Here is a 16,496-nt window from a genome sequence, read left to right on the forward strand (position 1 = left end):
GATTCCATCCCTGTCTGAGGTACTCCTTTTATATTGTTTCAATCATTTCAGTCAAGCCATGGTGTAACATGGCATCTCGTGCATATTTTTAGAACATGTAACCTTACTTACGTACTTGGGAAATATTTGCTTTAGCAGACTCAGTCAAGCGTTGGTGGTATAGTGGTGAGCATAGCTGCCTTCCAAGCAGTTGACCCGGGTTCGATTCCCGGCCAACGCAGTTTTTTCATACTTCCAAATGTTATTGAGCATGTTCTCGGATCAAAAGTTCATGAACAATGTTCAAAGCTTTGTAAAATTCATGATATCTTCCTATAAAAAATACTTTTGATTCCATCCCTGTCTGAGGTACTCCCTAAATATTGTTTCAATCATTTCAGTCAAGCCATGGTGTAACATGGCATCTCGTGCATATTTTTAGAACATGTGACCTGACTTACGTACTTGGGAAATATTTGCTTTAGAAGAATCAGTCAAGCGTTGGTGGTATAGTGGTGAGCATAGCTGCCTTCCAAGCAGTTGACCCGGGTTCGATTCCCGGCCAACGCAGTTTTTTCATTCTTCCAAATGTTACTACCATACTTCCAGCATGTTCTCGGATCAAAAGTTCATGAACAATGTTCAAAGCTTTGTAAAATTCATGATATCTTCCTATAAAAAATACTTTTGATTCAATCCCTGTCTGAGGTACTCCCTAAATATTGTTTCAATCATTTCAGTCAAGCCATGGTGTAACATGGCATCTCGTGTATATTTTTAGAACATGTGACCTGACTTACGTACTTGGGAAATATTTGCTTTAGCAGACTCAGTCAAGCGTTGGTGGTATAGTGGTGAGCATAGCTGCTTCCAAGCAGTTGACCCGGGTTCGATTTCCGGCCAACGCAATTTTTTCATTCTTCCAAATGTTACTACCATACTTCCAGCATGTTCTCGGATCAAAAGTTCATGAACAATGTTCAAAGCTTTGTAAAATTCATGATATCTTCCTATAAAAAATAGTTTTGATTCCATCCCTGTCTGATGTACTCCCTAAATATTGTTTCAATCATTTCAGTCAAGCCATGGTTTAACATGGCATCTCGTGCATATTTTTAGAACATGTGACCTGACTTACGTACTTGGGAAATATTTGCTTTAGCAGACTCAATCAAGCGTTGGTGGTATAGTGGTGAGCATAGCTGCCTTCCAAGCAGTTGACCCGGGCTCGATTCCCGGCCAACGCAGTTTTTTCATTCTTCCAAATGTTACTACCATACTTCCAGCATGTTCTCGGATCAAAAGTTCATGAACAATGTTCAAAGCTTTGTAAAATTCATAATATCTTGGTGAGCATAGCTGCCTTCCAAGCAGTTGACCCGGGTTCGATTCCCGGCCAACGCAGTTTTTTCATACTTCCAAATGTTACTACCATACTTCCAGCATGTTCTCGGATCAAAAGTTCATGAACAATGTTCAAAGCTTTGTAAAATGTATGATATCTTCCTATAAAAATTACTTTTGATTCCATCCCTGTCTGAGGTACTCCTTTTATATTGTTTTAATCATTTCAGTCAAGCCATGGTGTAACATGGCATCTCGTGCATATTTTTAGAACATGTGAAATGACTTACGTACTTGGGAAATATTTGCTTTAGCAGACTCAGTCAAGCGTTGGTGGTATAGTGGTGAGCATAGCTGCTTCCAAGCAGTTGACGTGGGTTTGATTCCCGGCCAACGCAGTTTTTTCATACTTCCAAATGTTATTGAGCATGTTCTCGGATCAAAAGTTCATGAACAATGTTCAAAGCTTTGTAAAATTCATGATATCTTCCTATAAAAAATACTTTTGATTCCATCCCTGTCTGATGTACTCCCTAAATATTGTTTCAATCATTTCAGTCAAGCCATGGTTTAACATGGCATCTCGTGCATATTTTTAGAACATGTGACCTGACTTACGTACTTGGGAAATATTTGCTTTCGAAGACTCAATCAAGCGTTGGTGGTATAGTGGTGAGCATAGCTGCCTTCCAAGCAGTTGACCCGGGTTCGGTTCCCGGCCAACGCAGTTTTTTCATTCTTCCAAATGTTACCACCATACTTCCAGCATGTTCTCGGATCAAAAGTTCATGAACAATGTTCAAAGCTTTGTAAAATTCATGATATCTTCCTATAAAAATTACTTTTGATTCCATCCCTGTCTGAGGTACTCCTTTTATATTGTTTCAATCATTTCAGTCAAGCCATGGTGTAACATGGCATCTCATGCATATTTTTAGAACATGTAACCTGACTTACGTACTTGGGAAATATTTGCTTTAGCAGACTCAGTCAAGCGTTGGTGGTATAGTGGTGAGCATAGCTGCCTTCCAAGCAGTTGACCCGGGTTCGATTCCCGGCCAACGCAGTTTTTTCATACTTCCAAATGTTACTACCATACTTCCAGCATGTTATCGGATCAAAAGTTCATGAACAATGTTCAAAGCTTTGTAAAATTCATGATATCTTCCTATAAAAAATACTTTTGATTCCATCCCTGTCTGAGGTAGTCCCTAAATATTGTTTCAATCATTTCAGTCAAGCCATGGTGTAACATGGCATCTCGTGCATATTTTTAGAACATGTGACCTGACTTACGTACTTGGGAAATATTTGCTTTAGCAGACTCAGTCAAGCGTTGGTGGTATAGTGGTGAGCATAGCTGCCTTCCAAGCAGTTGACCCGGGTTCGGTTCCTGGCCAACGCAGTTTTTTCATTCGTCCAAATGTTACTACCATACTTCCAGCATGTTCTCGTATCAAAAGTTCATGAACAATGTTCAAAGCTTTGTAAAATTCATGATATCTTCCTATAAAAAATACTTTTGATTCCATCCCTGTCTGAGGTACTCCTTTTATATTGTTTCAATCATTTCAGTCAAGCCATGGTGTAACATGGCATCTCGTGCATATTTTTAGAACATGTGACCTGACTTATGTACTTGGGAAATATTTGCTTTAGCAGACTCAGTCAAGCGTTGGTGGTATAGTGGTGAGCAAAGCTGCCTTCCAAGCAGTTGACCCGGGTTCGATTCCCGGCCAACGCAGTTTTTTCATTCTTCCAAATGTTACTACCATACTTCCAGCATGTTCTCGGATCAAAAGTTCATGAACAATGTTCAAAGCTTTGTAAAATTCATGATATCTTCCTATAAAAAATACCTTTGATTCCATCCCTGTCTGATGTACTCCCTAAATACTGTTTCAATCATTTCAGTCAAGCCATGGTTTAACATGGCATCTCGTGCATATTTTTAGAACATGTGACCTGACTTACGTACTTGGGAAATATTTGCTTTAGCAGACTGAGTCAAGCGTTGGTGGTATAGTGGTGAGCATAGCTGCCTTCCAAGCAGTTGACCGGGTTCGATTCCCAGCCAACGCAGTTTTTTCATTCTTCCAAATGTTACTACCATACTTCCAGCATGTTCTCGGATCAAAAGTTCATGAACAATGTTCAAAGCTTTGTAAAATTCATGATATCTTCCTATAAAAAATACCTTTGATTCCATCCCTGTCTGATGTACTCCCTAAATACTGTTTCAATCATTTCAGTCAAGCCATGGTTTAACATGGCATCTCGTGCATATTTTTAGAACATGTGACCTGACTTACGTACTTGGGAAATATTTGCTTTAGCAGACTCAGTCAAGCGTTGGTGGTATAGTGGTGAGCATAGCTGCCTTCCAAGCAGTTGACCCGGGTTCGATTCCCGGCCAACGCAGTTTTTTCATACTTCCAAATGTTACTACCATACTTCCAGCATGTTCTCGGATCAAAAGTTCATGAACAATGTTCAAAGCTTTGTAAAATGTATGATATCTTCCTATAAAAATTACTTTTGATTCCATCCCTGTCTGAGGTACTCCTTTTATATTGTTTCAATCATTTCAGTCAAGCCATGGTGTAACATGGCATCTCGTGCATATTTTTAGAACATGTGAAATGACTTACGTACTTGGGAAATATTTGCTTTAGCAGACTCAGTCAAGCGTTGGTGGTATAGTGGTGAGCATAGCTGCTTCCAAGCAGTTGACGCGGGTTTGATTCCCGGCCAACGCAGTTTTTTCATACTTCCAAATGTTATTGAGCATGTTCTCGGATCAAAAGTTCATGAACAATGTTCAAAGCTTTGTAAAATTCATGATATCTTCCTATAAAAAATACTTTTGATTCCATCCCTGTCTGATGTACTCCCTAAATATTGTTTCAATCATTTCAGTCAAGCCATGGTTTAACATGGCATCTCGTGCATATTTTTAGAACATGTGACCTGACTTACGTACTTGGGAAATATTTGCTTTCGAAGACTCAATCAAGCGTTGGTGGTATAGTGGTGAGCATAGCTGCCTTCCAAGCAGTTGACCCGGGTTCGGTTCCCGGCCAACGCAGTTTTTTCATTCTTCCAAATGTTACTACCATACTTCCAGCATGTTCTCGGATCAAAAGTTCATGAACAATGTTCAAAGCTTTGTAAAATTCATGATATCTTCCTATAAAAATTACTTTTGATTCCATCCCTGTCTGAGGTACTCCTTTTATATTGTTTCAATCATTTCAGTCAAGCCATGGTGTAACATGGCATCTCATGCATATTTTTAGAACATGTAACCTGACTTACGTACTTGGGAAATATTTGCTTTAGCAGACTCAGTCAAGCGTTGGTGGTATAGTGGTGAGCATAGCTGCCTTCCAAGCAGTTGACCCGGGTTCGATTCCCGGCCAACGCAGTTTTTTCATACTTCCAAATGTTACTACCATACTTCCAGCATGTTCTCGGATCAAAAGTTCATGAACAATGTTCAAAGCTTTGTAAAATTCATGATATCTTCCTATAAAAAATACTTTTGATTCCATCCCTGTCTGAGGTAGTCCCTAAATATTGTTTCAATCATTTCAGTCAAGCCATGGTGTAACATGGCATCTCGTGCATATTTTTAGAACATGTGACCTGATTTACGTACTTGGGAAATATTTGCTTTAGCAGACTCAGTCAAGCGTTGGTGGTATAGTGGTGAGCATAGCTGCCTTCCAAGCAGTTGACCCGGGTTCGGTTCCTGGCCAACGCAGTTTTTTCATTCTTCCAAATGTTACTACCATACTTCCAGCATGTTCTCGTATCAAAAGTTCATGAACAATGTTCAAAGCTTTGTAAAATTCATGATATCTTCCTATAAAAAATACTTTTGATTCCATCCCTGTCTGAGGTACTCCTTTTATATTGTTTCAATCATTTCAGTCAAGCCATGGTGTAACATGGCATCTCGTGCATATTTTTAGAACATGTGACCTGACTTATGTACTTGGGAAATATTTGCTTTAGCAGACTCAGTCAAGCGTTGGTGGTATAGTGGTGAGCAAAGCTGCCTTCCAAGCAGTTGACCCGGGTTCGATTCCCGGCCAACGCAGTTTTTTCATTCTTCCAAATGTTACTACCATACTTCCAGCATGTTCTCGGATCAAAAGTTCATGAACAATGTTCAAAGCTTTGTAAAATTCATGATATCTTCCTATAAAAAATACCTTTGATTCCATCCCTGTCTGATGTACTCCCTAAATACTGTTTCAATCATTTCAGTCAAGCCATGGTTTAACATGGCATCTCGTGCATATTTTTAGAACATGTGACCTGACTTACGTACTTGGGAAATATTTGCTTTAGCAGACTGAGTCAAGCGTTGGTGGTATAGTGGTGAGCATAGCTGCCTTCCAAGCAGTTGACCGGGTTCGATTCCCAGCCAACGCAGTTTTTTCATTCTTCCAAATGTTACTACCATACTTCCAGCATGTTCTCGGATCAAAAGTTCATGAACAATGTTCAAAGCTTTGTAAAATTCATGATATCTTCCTATAAAAAATACCTTTGATTCCATCCCTGTCTGATGTACTCCCTAAATACTGTTTCAATCATTTCAGTCAAGCCATGGTTTAACATGGCATCTCGTGCATATTTTTAGAACATGTGACCTGACTTACGTACTTGGGAAATATTTGCTTTAGCAGACTCAGTCAAGCGTTGGTGGTATAGTGGTGAGCATAGCTGCCTTCCAAGCAGTTGACCCGGGTTCGATTCCCGGCCAACGCAGTTTTTTCATACTTCCAAATGTTACTACCATACTTCCAGCATGTTCTCGGATCAAAAGTTCATGAACAATGTTCAAAGCTTTGTAAAATGTATGATATCTTCCTATAAAAATTACTTTTGATTCCATCCCTGTCTGAGGTACTCCTTTTATATTGTTTCAATCATTTCAGTCAAGCCATGGTGTAACATGGCATCTCGTGCATATTTTTAGAACATGTGAAATGACTTACGTACTTGGGAAATATTTGCTTTAGCAGACTCAGTCAAGCGTTGGTGGTATAGTGGTGAGCATAGCTGCTTCCAAGCAGTTGACGCGGGTTTGATTCCCGGCCAACGCAGTTTTTTCATACTTCCAAATGTTATTGAGCATGTTCTCGGATCAAAAGTTCATGAACAATGTTCAAAGCTTTGTAAAATTCATGATATCTTCCTATAAAAAATACTTTTGATTCCATCCCTGTCTGATGTACTCCCTAAATATTGTTTCAATCATTTCAGTCAAGCCATGGTTTAACATGGCATCTCGTGCATATTTTTAGAACATGTGACCTGACTTACGTACTTGGGAAATATTTGCTTTCGAAGACTCAATCAAGCGTTGGTGGTATAGTGGTGAGCATAGCTGCCTTCCAAGCAGTTGACCCGGGTTCGGTTCCCGGCCAACGCAGTTTTTTCATTCTTCCAAATGTTACTACCATACTTCCAGCATGTTCTCGGATCAAAAGTTCATGAACAATGTTCAAAGCTTTGTAAAATTCATGATATCTTCCTATAAAAATTACTTTTGATTCCATCCCTGTCTGAGGTACTCCTTTTATATTGTTTCAATCATTTCAGTCAAGCCATGGTGTAACATGGCATCTCATGCATATTTTTAGAACATGTAACCTGACTTACGTACTTGGGAAATATTTGCTTTAGCAGACTCAGTCAAGCGTTGGTGGTATAGTGGTGAGCATAGCTGCCTTCCAAGCAGTTGACCCGGGTTCGATTCCCGGCCAACGCAGTTTTTTCATACTTCCAAATGTTATTGAGCATGTTCTCGGATCAAAAGTTCATGAACAATGTTCAAAGCTTTGTAAAATTCATGATATCTTCCTATAAAAAATACTTTTGATTCCATCCCTGTCTGAGGTAGTCCCTAAATATTGTTTCAATCATTTCAGTCAAGCCATGGTGTAACATGGCATCTCGTGCATATTTTTAGAACATGTGACCTGACTTACGTATTTGGGAAATATTTGCTTTAGCAGACTCAGTCAAGCGTTGGTGGTATAGTGGTGAGCATAGCTGCCTTCCAAGCAGTTGACCTGGGTTCGGTTCCTCGCCAACGCAGTTTTTTCATTCTTCCAAATGTTACTACCATACTTCCAGCATGTTCTCGTATCAAAAGTTCATGAACAATGTTCAAAGCTTTGTAAAATTCATGATATCTTCCTATAAAAAATACTTTTGATTCCATCCCTGTCTGAGGTACTCCTTTTATATTGTTTCAATCATTTCAGTCAAGCCATGGTGTAACATGGCATCTCGTGCATATTTTTAGAACATGTGACCTGACTTATGTACTTGGGAAATATTTGCTTTAGCAGACTCAGTCAAGCGTTGGTGGTATAGTGGTGAGCAAAGCTGCCTTCCAAGCAGTTGACCCGGGTTCGATTCCCGGCCAACGCAGTTTTTTCATTCTTCCAAATGTTACTACCATACTTCCAGCATGTTCTCGGATCAAAAGTTCATGAACAATGTTCAAAGCTTTGTAAAATTCATGATATCTTCCTATAAAAAATACCTTTGATTCCATCCCTGTCTGATGTACTCCCTAAATACTGTTTCAATCATTTCAGTCAAGCCATGGTTTAACATGGCATCTCGTGCATATTTTTAGAACATGTGACCTGACTTACGTACTTGGGAAATATTTGCTTTAGCAGACTGAGTCAAGCGTTGGTGGTATAGTGGTGAGCATAGCTGCCTTCCAAGCAGTTGACCGGGTTCGATTCCCAGCCAACGCAGTTTTTTCATTCTTCCAAATGTTACTACCATACTTCCAGCATGTTCTCGGATCAAAAGTTCATGAACAATGTTCAAAGCTTTGTAAAATTCATGATATCTTCCTATAAAAAATACCTTTGATTCCATCCCTGTCTGATGTACTCCCTAAATACTGTTTCAATCATTTCAGTCAAGCCATGGTTTAACATGGCATCTCGTGCATATTTTTAGAACATGTGACCTGACTTACGTACTTGGGAAATATTTGCTTTAGCAGACTCAGTCAAGCGTTGGTGGTATAGTGGTGAGCATAGCTGCCTTCCAAGCAGTTGACCCGGGTTCGATTCCCGGCCAACGCAGTTTTTTCATACTTTCAAATGTTACTACCATACTTCCAGCATGTTCTCGGATCAAAAGTTCATGAACAATGTTCAAAGCTTTGTAAAATGTATGATATCTTCCTATAAAAATTACTTTTGATTCCATCCCTGTCTGAGGTACTCCTTTTATATTGTTTCAATCATTTCAGTCAAGCCATGGTGTAACATGGCATCTCGTGCATATTTTTAGAACATGTGAAATGACTTACGTACTTGGGAAATATTTGCTTTAGCAGACTCAGTCAAGCGTTGGTGGTATAGTGGTGAGCATAGCTGCTTCCAAGCAGTTGACGCGGGTTTGATTCCCGGCCAACGCAGTTTTTTCATACTTCCAAATGTTATTGAGCATGTTCTCGGATCAAAAGTTCATGAACAATGTTCAAAGCTTTGTAAAATTCATGATATCTTCCTATAAAAAATACTTTTGATTCCATCCCTGTCTGATGTACTCCCTAAATATTGTTTCAATCATTTCAGTCAAGCCATGGTTTAACATGGCATCTCGTGCATATTTTTAGAACATGTGACCTGACTTACGTACTTGGGAAATATTTGCTTTCGAAGACTCAATCAAGCGTTGGTGGTATAGTGGTGAGCATAGCTGCCTTCCAAGCAGTTGACCCGGGTTCGGTTCCCGGCCAACGCAGTTTTTTCATTCTTCCAAATGTTACTACCATACTTCCAGCATGTTCTCGGATCAAAAGTTCATGAACAATGTTCAAAGCTTTGTAAAATTCATGATATCTTCCTATAAAAATTACTTTTGATTCCATCCCTGTCTGAGGTACTCCTTTTATATTGTTTCAATCATTTCAGTCAAGCCATGGTGTAACATGGCATCTCATGCATATTTTTAGAACATGTAACCTGACTTACGTACTTGGGAAATATTTGCTTTAGCAGACTCAGTCAAGCGTTGGTGGTATAGTGGTGAGCATAGCTGCCTTCCAAGCAGTTGACCCGGGTTCGATTCCCGGCCAACGCAGTTTTTTCATACTTCCAAATGTTACTACCATACTTCCAGCATGTTCTCGGATCAAAAGTTCATGAACAATGTTCAAAGCTTTGTAAAATTCATGATATCTTCCTATAAAAAATACTTTTGATTCCATCCCTGTCTGAGGTAGTCCCTAAATATTGTTTCAATCATTTCAGTCAAGCCATGGTGTAACATGGCATCTCGTGCATATTTTTAGAACATGTGACCTGACTTACGTACTTGGGAAATATTTGCTTTAGCAGACTCAGTCAAGCGTTGGTGGTATAGTGGTGAGCATAGCTGCCTTCCAAGCAGTTGACCCGGGTTCGGTTCCTGGCCAACGCAGTTTTTTCATTCTTCCAAATGTTACTACCATACTTCCAGCATGTTCTCGTATCAAAAGTTCATGAACAATGTTCAAAGCTTTGTAAAATTCATGATATCTTCCTATAAAAAATACTTTTGATTCCATCCCTGTCTGAGGTACTCCTTTTATATTGTTTCAATCATTTCAGTCAAGCCATGGTGTAACATGGCATCTCGTGCATATTTTTAGAACATGTGACCTGACTTATGTACTTGGGAAATATTTGCTTTAGCAGACTCAGTCAAGCGTTGGTGGTATAGTGGTGAGCAAAGCTGCCTTCCAAGCAGTTGACCCGGGTTCGATTCCCGGCCAACGCAGTTTTTTCATTCTTCCAAATGTTACTACCATACTTCCAGCATGTTCTCGGATCAAAAGTTCATGAACAATGTTCAAAGCTTTGTAAAATTCATGATATCTTCCTATAAAAAATACCTTTGATTCCATCCCTGTCTGATGTACTCCCTAAATACTGTTTCAATCATTTCAGTCAAGCCATGGTTTAACATGGCATCTCGTGCATATTTTTAGAACATGTGACCTGACTTACGTACTTGGGAAATATTTGCTTTAGCAGACTGAGTCAAGCGTTGGTGGTATAGTGGTGAGCATAGCTGCCTTCCAAGCAGTTGACCGGGTTCGATTCCCAGCCAACGCAGTTTTTTCATTCTTCCAAATGTTACTACCATACTTCCAGCATGTTCTCGGATCAAAAGTTCATGAACAATGTTCAAAGCTTTGTAAAATTCATGATATCTTCCTATAAAAAATACCTTTGATTCCATCCCTGTCTGATGTACTCCCTAAATACTGTTTCAATCATTTCAGTCAAGCCATGGTTTAACATGGCATCTCGTGCATATTTTTAGAACATGTGACCTGACTTACGTACTTGGGAAATATTTGCTTTAGCAGACTCAGTCAAGCGTTGGTGGTATAGTGGTGAGCATAGCTGCCTTCCAAGCAGTTGACCCGGGTTCGATTCCCGGCCAACGCAGTTTTTTCATACTTCCAAATGTTACTACCATACTTCCAGCATGTTCTCGGATCAAAAGTTCATGAACAATGTTCAAAGCTTTGTAAAATGTATGATATCTTCCTATAAAAATTACTTTTGATTCCATCCCTGTCTGAGGTACTCCTTTTATATTGTTTCAATCATTTCAGTCAAGCCATGGTGTAACATGGCATCTCGTGCATATTTTTAGAACATGTGAAATGACTTACGTACTTGGGAAATATTTGCTTTAGCAGACTCAGTCAAGCGTTGGTGGTATAGTGGTGAGCATAGCTGCTTCCAAGCAGTTGACGCGGGTTTGATTCCCGGCCAACGCAGTTTTTTCATACTTCCAAATGTTATTGAGCATGTTCTCGGATCAAAAGTTCATGAACAATGTTCAAAGCTTTGTAAAATTCATGATATCTTCCTATAAAAAATACTTTTGATTCCATCCCTGTCTGATGTACTCCCTAAATATTGTTTCAATCATTTCAGTCAAGCCATGGTTTAACATGGCATCTCGTGCATATTTTTAGAACATGTGACCTGACTTACGTACTTGGGAAATATTTGCTTTCGAAGACTCAATCAAGCGTTGGTGGTATAGTGGTGAGCATAGCTGCCTTCCAAGCAGTTGACCCGGGTTCGGTTCCCGGCCAACGCAGTTTTTTCATTCTTCCAAATGTTACTACCATACTTCCAGCATGTTCTCGGATCAAAAGTTCATGAACAATGTTCAAAGCTTTGTAAAATTCATGATATCTTCCTATAAAAATTACTTTTGATTCCATCCCTGTCTGAGGTACTCCTTTTATATTGTTTCAATCATTTCAGTCAAGCCATGGTGTAACATGGCATCTCATGCATATTTTTAGAACATGTAACCTGACTTACGTACTTGGGAAATATTTGCTTTAGCAGACTCAGTCAAGCGTTGGTGGTATAGTGGTGAGCATAGCTGCCTTCCAAGCAGTTGACCCGGGTTCGATTCCCGGCCAACGCAGTTTTTTCATACTTCCAAATGTTACTACCATACTTCCAGCATGTTCTCGGATCAAAAGTTCATGAACAATGTTCAAAGCTTTGTAAAATTCATGATATCTTCCTATAAAAAATACTTTTGATTCCATCCCTGTCTGAGGTAGTCCCTAAATATTGTTTCAATCATTTCAGTCAAGCCATGGTGTAACATGGCATCTCGTGCATATTTTTAGAACATGTGACCTGACTTACGTACTTGGGAAATATTTGCTTTAGCAGACTCAGTCAAGCGTTGGTGGTATAGTGGTGAGCATAGCTGCCTTCCAAGCAGTTGACCTGGGTTCGGTTCCTGGCCAACGCAGTTTTTTCATTCTTCCAAATGTTACTACCATACTTCCAGCATGTTCTCGTATCAAAAGTTCATGAACAATGTTCAAAGCTTTGTAAAATTCATGATATCTTCCTATAAAAAATACTTTTGATTCCATCCCTGTCTGAGGTACTCCTTTTATATTGTTTCAATCATTTCAGTCAAGCCATGGTGTAACATGGCATCTCGTGCATATTTTTAGAACATGTGACCTGACTTATGTACTTGGGAAATATTTGCTTTAGCAGACTCAGTCAAGCGTTGGTGGTATAGTGGTGAGCAAAGCTGCCTTCCAAGCAGTTGACCCGGGTTCGATTCCCGGCCAACGCAGTTTTTTCATTCTTCCAAATGTTACTACCATACTTCCAGCATGTTCTCGGATCAAAAGTTCATGAACAATGTTCAAAGCTTTGTAAAATTCATGATATCTTCCTATAAAAAATACCTTTGATTCCATCCCTGTCTGATGTACTCCCTAAATACTGTTTCAATCATTTCAGTCAAGCCATGGTTTAACATGGCATCTCGTGCATATTTTTAGAACATGTGACCTGACTTACGTACTTGGGAAATATTTGCTTTAGCAGACTGAGTCAAGCGTTGGTGGTATAGTGGTGAGCATAGCTGCCTTCCAAGCAGTTGACCGGGTTCGATTCCCAGCCAACGCAGTTTTTTCATTCTTCCAAATGTTACTACCATACTTCCAGCATGTTCTCGGATCAAAAGTTCATGAACAATGTTCAAAGCTTTGTAAAATTCATGATATCTTCCTATAAAAAATACCTTTGATTCCATCCCTGTCTGATGTACTCCCTAAATACTGTTTCAATCATTTCAGTCAAGCCATGGTTTAACATGGCATCTCGTGCATATTTTTAGAACATGTGACCTGACTTACGTACTTGGGAAATATTTGCTTTAGCAGACTCAGTCAAGCGTTGGTGGTATAGTGGTGAGCATAGCTGCCTTCCAAGCAGTTGACCCGGGTTCGATTCCCGGCCAACGCAGTTTTTTCATACTTCCAAATGTTACTACCATACTTCCAGCATGTTCTCGGATCAAAAGTTCATGAACAATGTTCAAAGCTTTGTAAAATGTATGATATCTTCCTATAAAAATTACTTTTGATTCCATCCCTGTCTGAGGTACTCCTTTTATATTGTTTCAATCATTTCAGTCAAGCCATGGTGTAACATGGCATCTCGTGCATATTTTTAGAACATGTGAAATGACTTACGTACTTGGGAAATATTTGCTTTAGCAGACTCAGTCAAGCGTTGGTGGTATAGTGGTGAGCATAGCTGCTTCCAAGCAGTTGACGCGGGTTTGATTCCCGGCCAACGCAGTTTTTTCATACTTCCAAATGTTATTGAGCATGTTCTCGGATCAAAAGTTCATGAACAATGTTCAAAGCTTTGTAAAATTCATGATATCTTCCTATAAAAAATACTTTTGATTCCATCCCTGTCTGATGTACTCCCTAAATATTGTTTCAATCATTTCAGTCAAGCCATGGTTTAACATGGCATCTCGTGCATATTTTTAGAACATGTGACCTGACTTACGTACTTGGGAAATATTTGCTTTCGAAGACTCAATCAAGCGTTGGTGGTATAGTGGTGAGCATAGCTGCCTTCCAAGCAGTTGACCCGGGTTCGGTTCCCGGCCAACGCAGTTTTTTCATTCTTCCAAATGTTACTACCATACTTCCAGCATGTTCTCGGATCAAAAGTTCATGAACAATGTTCAAAGCTTTGTAAAATTCATGATATCTTCCTATAAAAATTACTTTTGATTCCATCCCTGTCTGAGGTACTCCTTTTATATTGTTTCAATCATTTCAGTCAAGCCATGGTGTAACATGGCATCTCATGCATATTTTTAGAACATGTAACCTGACTTACGTACTTGGGAAATATTTGCTTTAGCAGACTCAGTCAAGCGTTGGTGGTATAGTGGTGAGCATAGCTGCCTTCCAAGCAGTTGACCCGGGTTCGATTCCCGGCCAACGCAGTTTTTTCATACTTCCAAATGTTATTGAGCATGTTCTCGGATCAAAAGTTCATGAACAATGTTCAAAGCTTTGTAAAATTCATGATATCTTCCTATAAAAAATACTTTTGATTCCATCCCTGTCTGAGGTAGTCCCTAAATATTGTTTCAATCATTTCAGTCAAGCCATGGTGTAACATGGCATCTCGTGCATATTTTTAGAACATGTGACCTGACTTACGTATTTGGGAAATATTTGCTTTAGCAGACTCAGTCAAGCGTTGGTGGTATAGTGGTGAGCATAGCTGCCTTCCAAGCAGTTGACCTGGGTTCGGTTCCTCGCCAACGCAGTTTTTTCATTCTTCCAAATGTTACTACCATACTTCCAGCATGTTCTCGTATCAAAAGTTCATGAACAATGTTCAAAGCTTTGTAAAATTCATGATATCTTCCTATAAAAAATACTTTTGATTCCATCCCTGTCTGAGGTACTCCTTTTATATTGTTTCAATCATTTCAGTCAAGCCATGGTGTAACATGGCATCTCGTGCATATTTTTAGAACATGTGACCTGACTTATGTACTTGGGAAATATTTGCTTTAGCAGACTCAGTCAAGGGTTGGTGGTATAGTGGTGAGCAAAGCTGCCTTCCAAGCAGTTGACCCGGGTTCGATTCCCGGCCAACGCAGTTTTTTCATTCTTCCAAATGTTACTACCATACTTCCAGCATGTTCTCGGATCAAAAGTTCATGAACAATGTTCAAAGCTTTGTAAAATTCATGATATCTTCCTATAAAAAATACCTTTGATTCCATCCCTGTCTGATGTACTCCCTAAATACTGTTTCAATCATTTCAGTCAAGCCATGGTTTAACATGGCATCTCGTGCATATTTTTAGAACATGTGACCTGACTTACGTACTTGGGAAATATTTGCTTTAGCAGACTGAGTCAAGCGTTGGTGGTATAGTGGTGAGCATAGCTGCCTTCCAAGCAGTTGACCGGGTTCGATTCCCAGCAAACGCAGTTTTTTCATTCTTCCAAATGTTACTACCATACTTCCAGCATGTTCTCGGATCAAAAGTTCATGAACAATGTTCAAAGCTTTGTAAAATTCATGATATCTTCCTATAAAAAATACCTTTGATTCCATCCCTGTCTGATGTACTCCCTAAATACTGTTTCAATCATTTCAGTCAAGCCATGGTTTAACATGGCATCTCGTGCATATTTTTAGAACATGTGACCTGACTTACGTACTTGGGAAATATTTGCTTTAGCAGACTCAGTCAAGCGTTGGTGGTATAGTGGTGAGCATAGCTGCCTTCCAAGCAGTTGACCGGGTTCGATTCCCGGCCAACGCAGTTTTTTCATTCTTCCAAATGTTACTACCATACTTCCAGCATGTTCTCGGATCAAAAGTTTATGAACAATGTTCAAAGCTATGTAAAATTCATGATATCTTCCTATAAAAAATACTTTTGATTCCATCCCTGTCTGAGGTACTCCCTAAATATTGTTTCAATCATTTCAGTCAAGCCATGGTGTAACATGGCATCTCGTGCATATTTTTAGAACATGTGACCTGACTTACGTACTTGGGAAATATTTGCTTTAGAAGACTCAGTCAAGCGTTGGTGGTATAGTGGTGAGCATAGCTGCCTTACAAGCAGTTGACCCGGGTTCGATTCCCAGCCAACGCAGTTTTTTCATTCTTCCAAATGTTACTACCATACTTCCAGCATGTTCTCATATCAAAAGTTCATGAACAATGTTCAAAGCTTTGTAAAATTCATGATATCTTCCTATAAAAAATACTTTTGATTCCATCTCTGTCTGAGGTACTCCTTTTATATTGTTTCAATCATTTCAGTCAAGCCATGGTGTAACATGGCATCTCGTGCATATTTTTAGAACATGTGACCTGACTTATGTACTTGGGAAATATTTGCTTTAGCAGACTCAGTCAAGCGTTGGTGGTATAGTGGTGAGCATAGCTGCCTTCCAAGCAGTTGACCCGGGTTCGATTCCCGGCCAACGCAGTTTTTTCATACTTCCAAATGTTATTGAGCATGTTCTCGGATCAAAAGTTCATGAACAATGTTCAAAGCTTTGTAAAATTCATGATATCTTCCTATAAAAAATACTTTTGATTCCATCCCTGTCTGAGGTAGTCCCTAAATATTGTTTCAATCATTTCAGTCAAGCCATGGTGTAACATGGCATCTCGTGCATATTTTTAGAACATGTGACCTGACTTACGTATTTGGGAAATATTTGCTTTAGCAGACTCAGTCAAGCGTTGGTGGTATAGTGGTGAGCATAGCTGCCT

General features: G+C 39.4%; 14 non-coding genes across 14 annotated transcripts; all 14 read left to right on the forward strand.

Annotated features, from left to right (window-relative positions):
• The first annotated feature begins 148 nt into the window (after window positions 1-148).
• On the forward strand, window positions 149-220 carry TRNAG-UCC (transfer RNA glycine (anticodon UCC)). Its single transcript has one exon. It is a non-coding gene; the product is annotated as a tRNA-Gly (tRNA).
• Window positions 221-477: 257 nt separating this feature from the next.
• Window positions 478-549, forward strand: TRNAG-UCC (transfer RNA glycine (anticodon UCC)). The gene has a single exon. It is a non-coding gene; the product is annotated as a tRNA-Gly (tRNA).
• A 1,768-nt stretch (window positions 550-2,317) lies between these two features.
• On the forward strand, window positions 2,318-2,389 carry TRNAG-UCC (transfer RNA glycine (anticodon UCC)). Its single transcript has one exon. It is a non-coding gene; the product is annotated as a tRNA-Gly (tRNA).
• Window positions 2,390-3,672: 1,283 nt separating this feature from the next.
• Window positions 3,673-3,744, forward strand: TRNAG-UCC (transfer RNA glycine (anticodon UCC)). Its single transcript has one exon. It is a non-coding gene; the product is annotated as a tRNA-Gly (tRNA).
• Window positions 3,745-4,678: 934 nt separating this feature from the next.
• TRNAG-UCC (transfer RNA glycine (anticodon UCC)) lies at window positions 4,679-4,750 on the forward strand. Its single transcript has one exon. It is a non-coding gene; the product is annotated as a tRNA-Gly (tRNA).
• Window positions 4,751-6,033: 1,283 nt separating this feature from the next.
• TRNAG-UCC (transfer RNA glycine (anticodon UCC)) lies at window positions 6,034-6,105 on the forward strand. Its single transcript has one exon. It is a non-coding gene; the product is annotated as a tRNA-Gly (tRNA).
• Window positions 6,106-7,039: 934 nt separating this feature from the next.
• On the forward strand, window positions 7,040-7,111 carry TRNAG-UCC (transfer RNA glycine (anticodon UCC)). Its single transcript has one exon. It is a non-coding gene; the product is annotated as a tRNA-Gly (tRNA).
• A 1,273-nt stretch (window positions 7,112-8,384) lies between these two features.
• On the forward strand, window positions 8,385-8,456 carry TRNAG-UCC (transfer RNA glycine (anticodon UCC)). The gene has a single exon. It is a non-coding gene; the product is annotated as a tRNA-Gly (tRNA).
• Window positions 8,457-9,390: 934 nt separating this feature from the next.
• On the forward strand, window positions 9,391-9,462 carry TRNAG-UCC (transfer RNA glycine (anticodon UCC)). The gene has a single exon. It is a non-coding gene; the product is annotated as a tRNA-Gly (tRNA).
• A 1,283-nt stretch (window positions 9,463-10,745) lies between these two features.
• Window positions 10,746-10,817, forward strand: TRNAG-UCC (transfer RNA glycine (anticodon UCC)). Its single transcript has one exon. It is a non-coding gene; the product is annotated as a tRNA-Gly (tRNA).
• Window positions 10,818-11,751: 934 nt separating this feature from the next.
• TRNAG-UCC (transfer RNA glycine (anticodon UCC)) lies at window positions 11,752-11,823 on the forward strand. The gene has a single exon. It is a non-coding gene; the product is annotated as a tRNA-Gly (tRNA).
• Window positions 11,824-13,106: 1,283 nt separating this feature from the next.
• TRNAG-UCC (transfer RNA glycine (anticodon UCC)) lies at window positions 13,107-13,178 on the forward strand. The gene has a single exon. It is a non-coding gene; the product is annotated as a tRNA-Gly (tRNA).
• A 934-nt stretch (window positions 13,179-14,112) lies between these two features.
• On the forward strand, window positions 14,113-14,184 carry TRNAG-UCC (transfer RNA glycine (anticodon UCC)). The gene has a single exon. It is a non-coding gene; the product is annotated as a tRNA-Gly (tRNA).
• A 1,950-nt stretch (window positions 14,185-16,134) lies between these two features.
• TRNAG-UCC (transfer RNA glycine (anticodon UCC)) lies at window positions 16,135-16,206 on the forward strand. Its single transcript has one exon. It is a non-coding gene; the product is annotated as a tRNA-Gly (tRNA).
• The last annotated feature ends 290 nt before the right edge of the window (window positions 16,207-16,496 follow it).

Source organism: Crinia signifera, chromosome 3 (assembly GCF_055691185.1).
Source record: "Crinia signifera chromosome 3, ASM5569118v1, whole genome shotgun sequence".
Taxonomy (NCBI): Eukaryota; Metazoa; Chordata; class Amphibia; order Anura; family Myobatrachidae; genus Crinia; species Crinia signifera.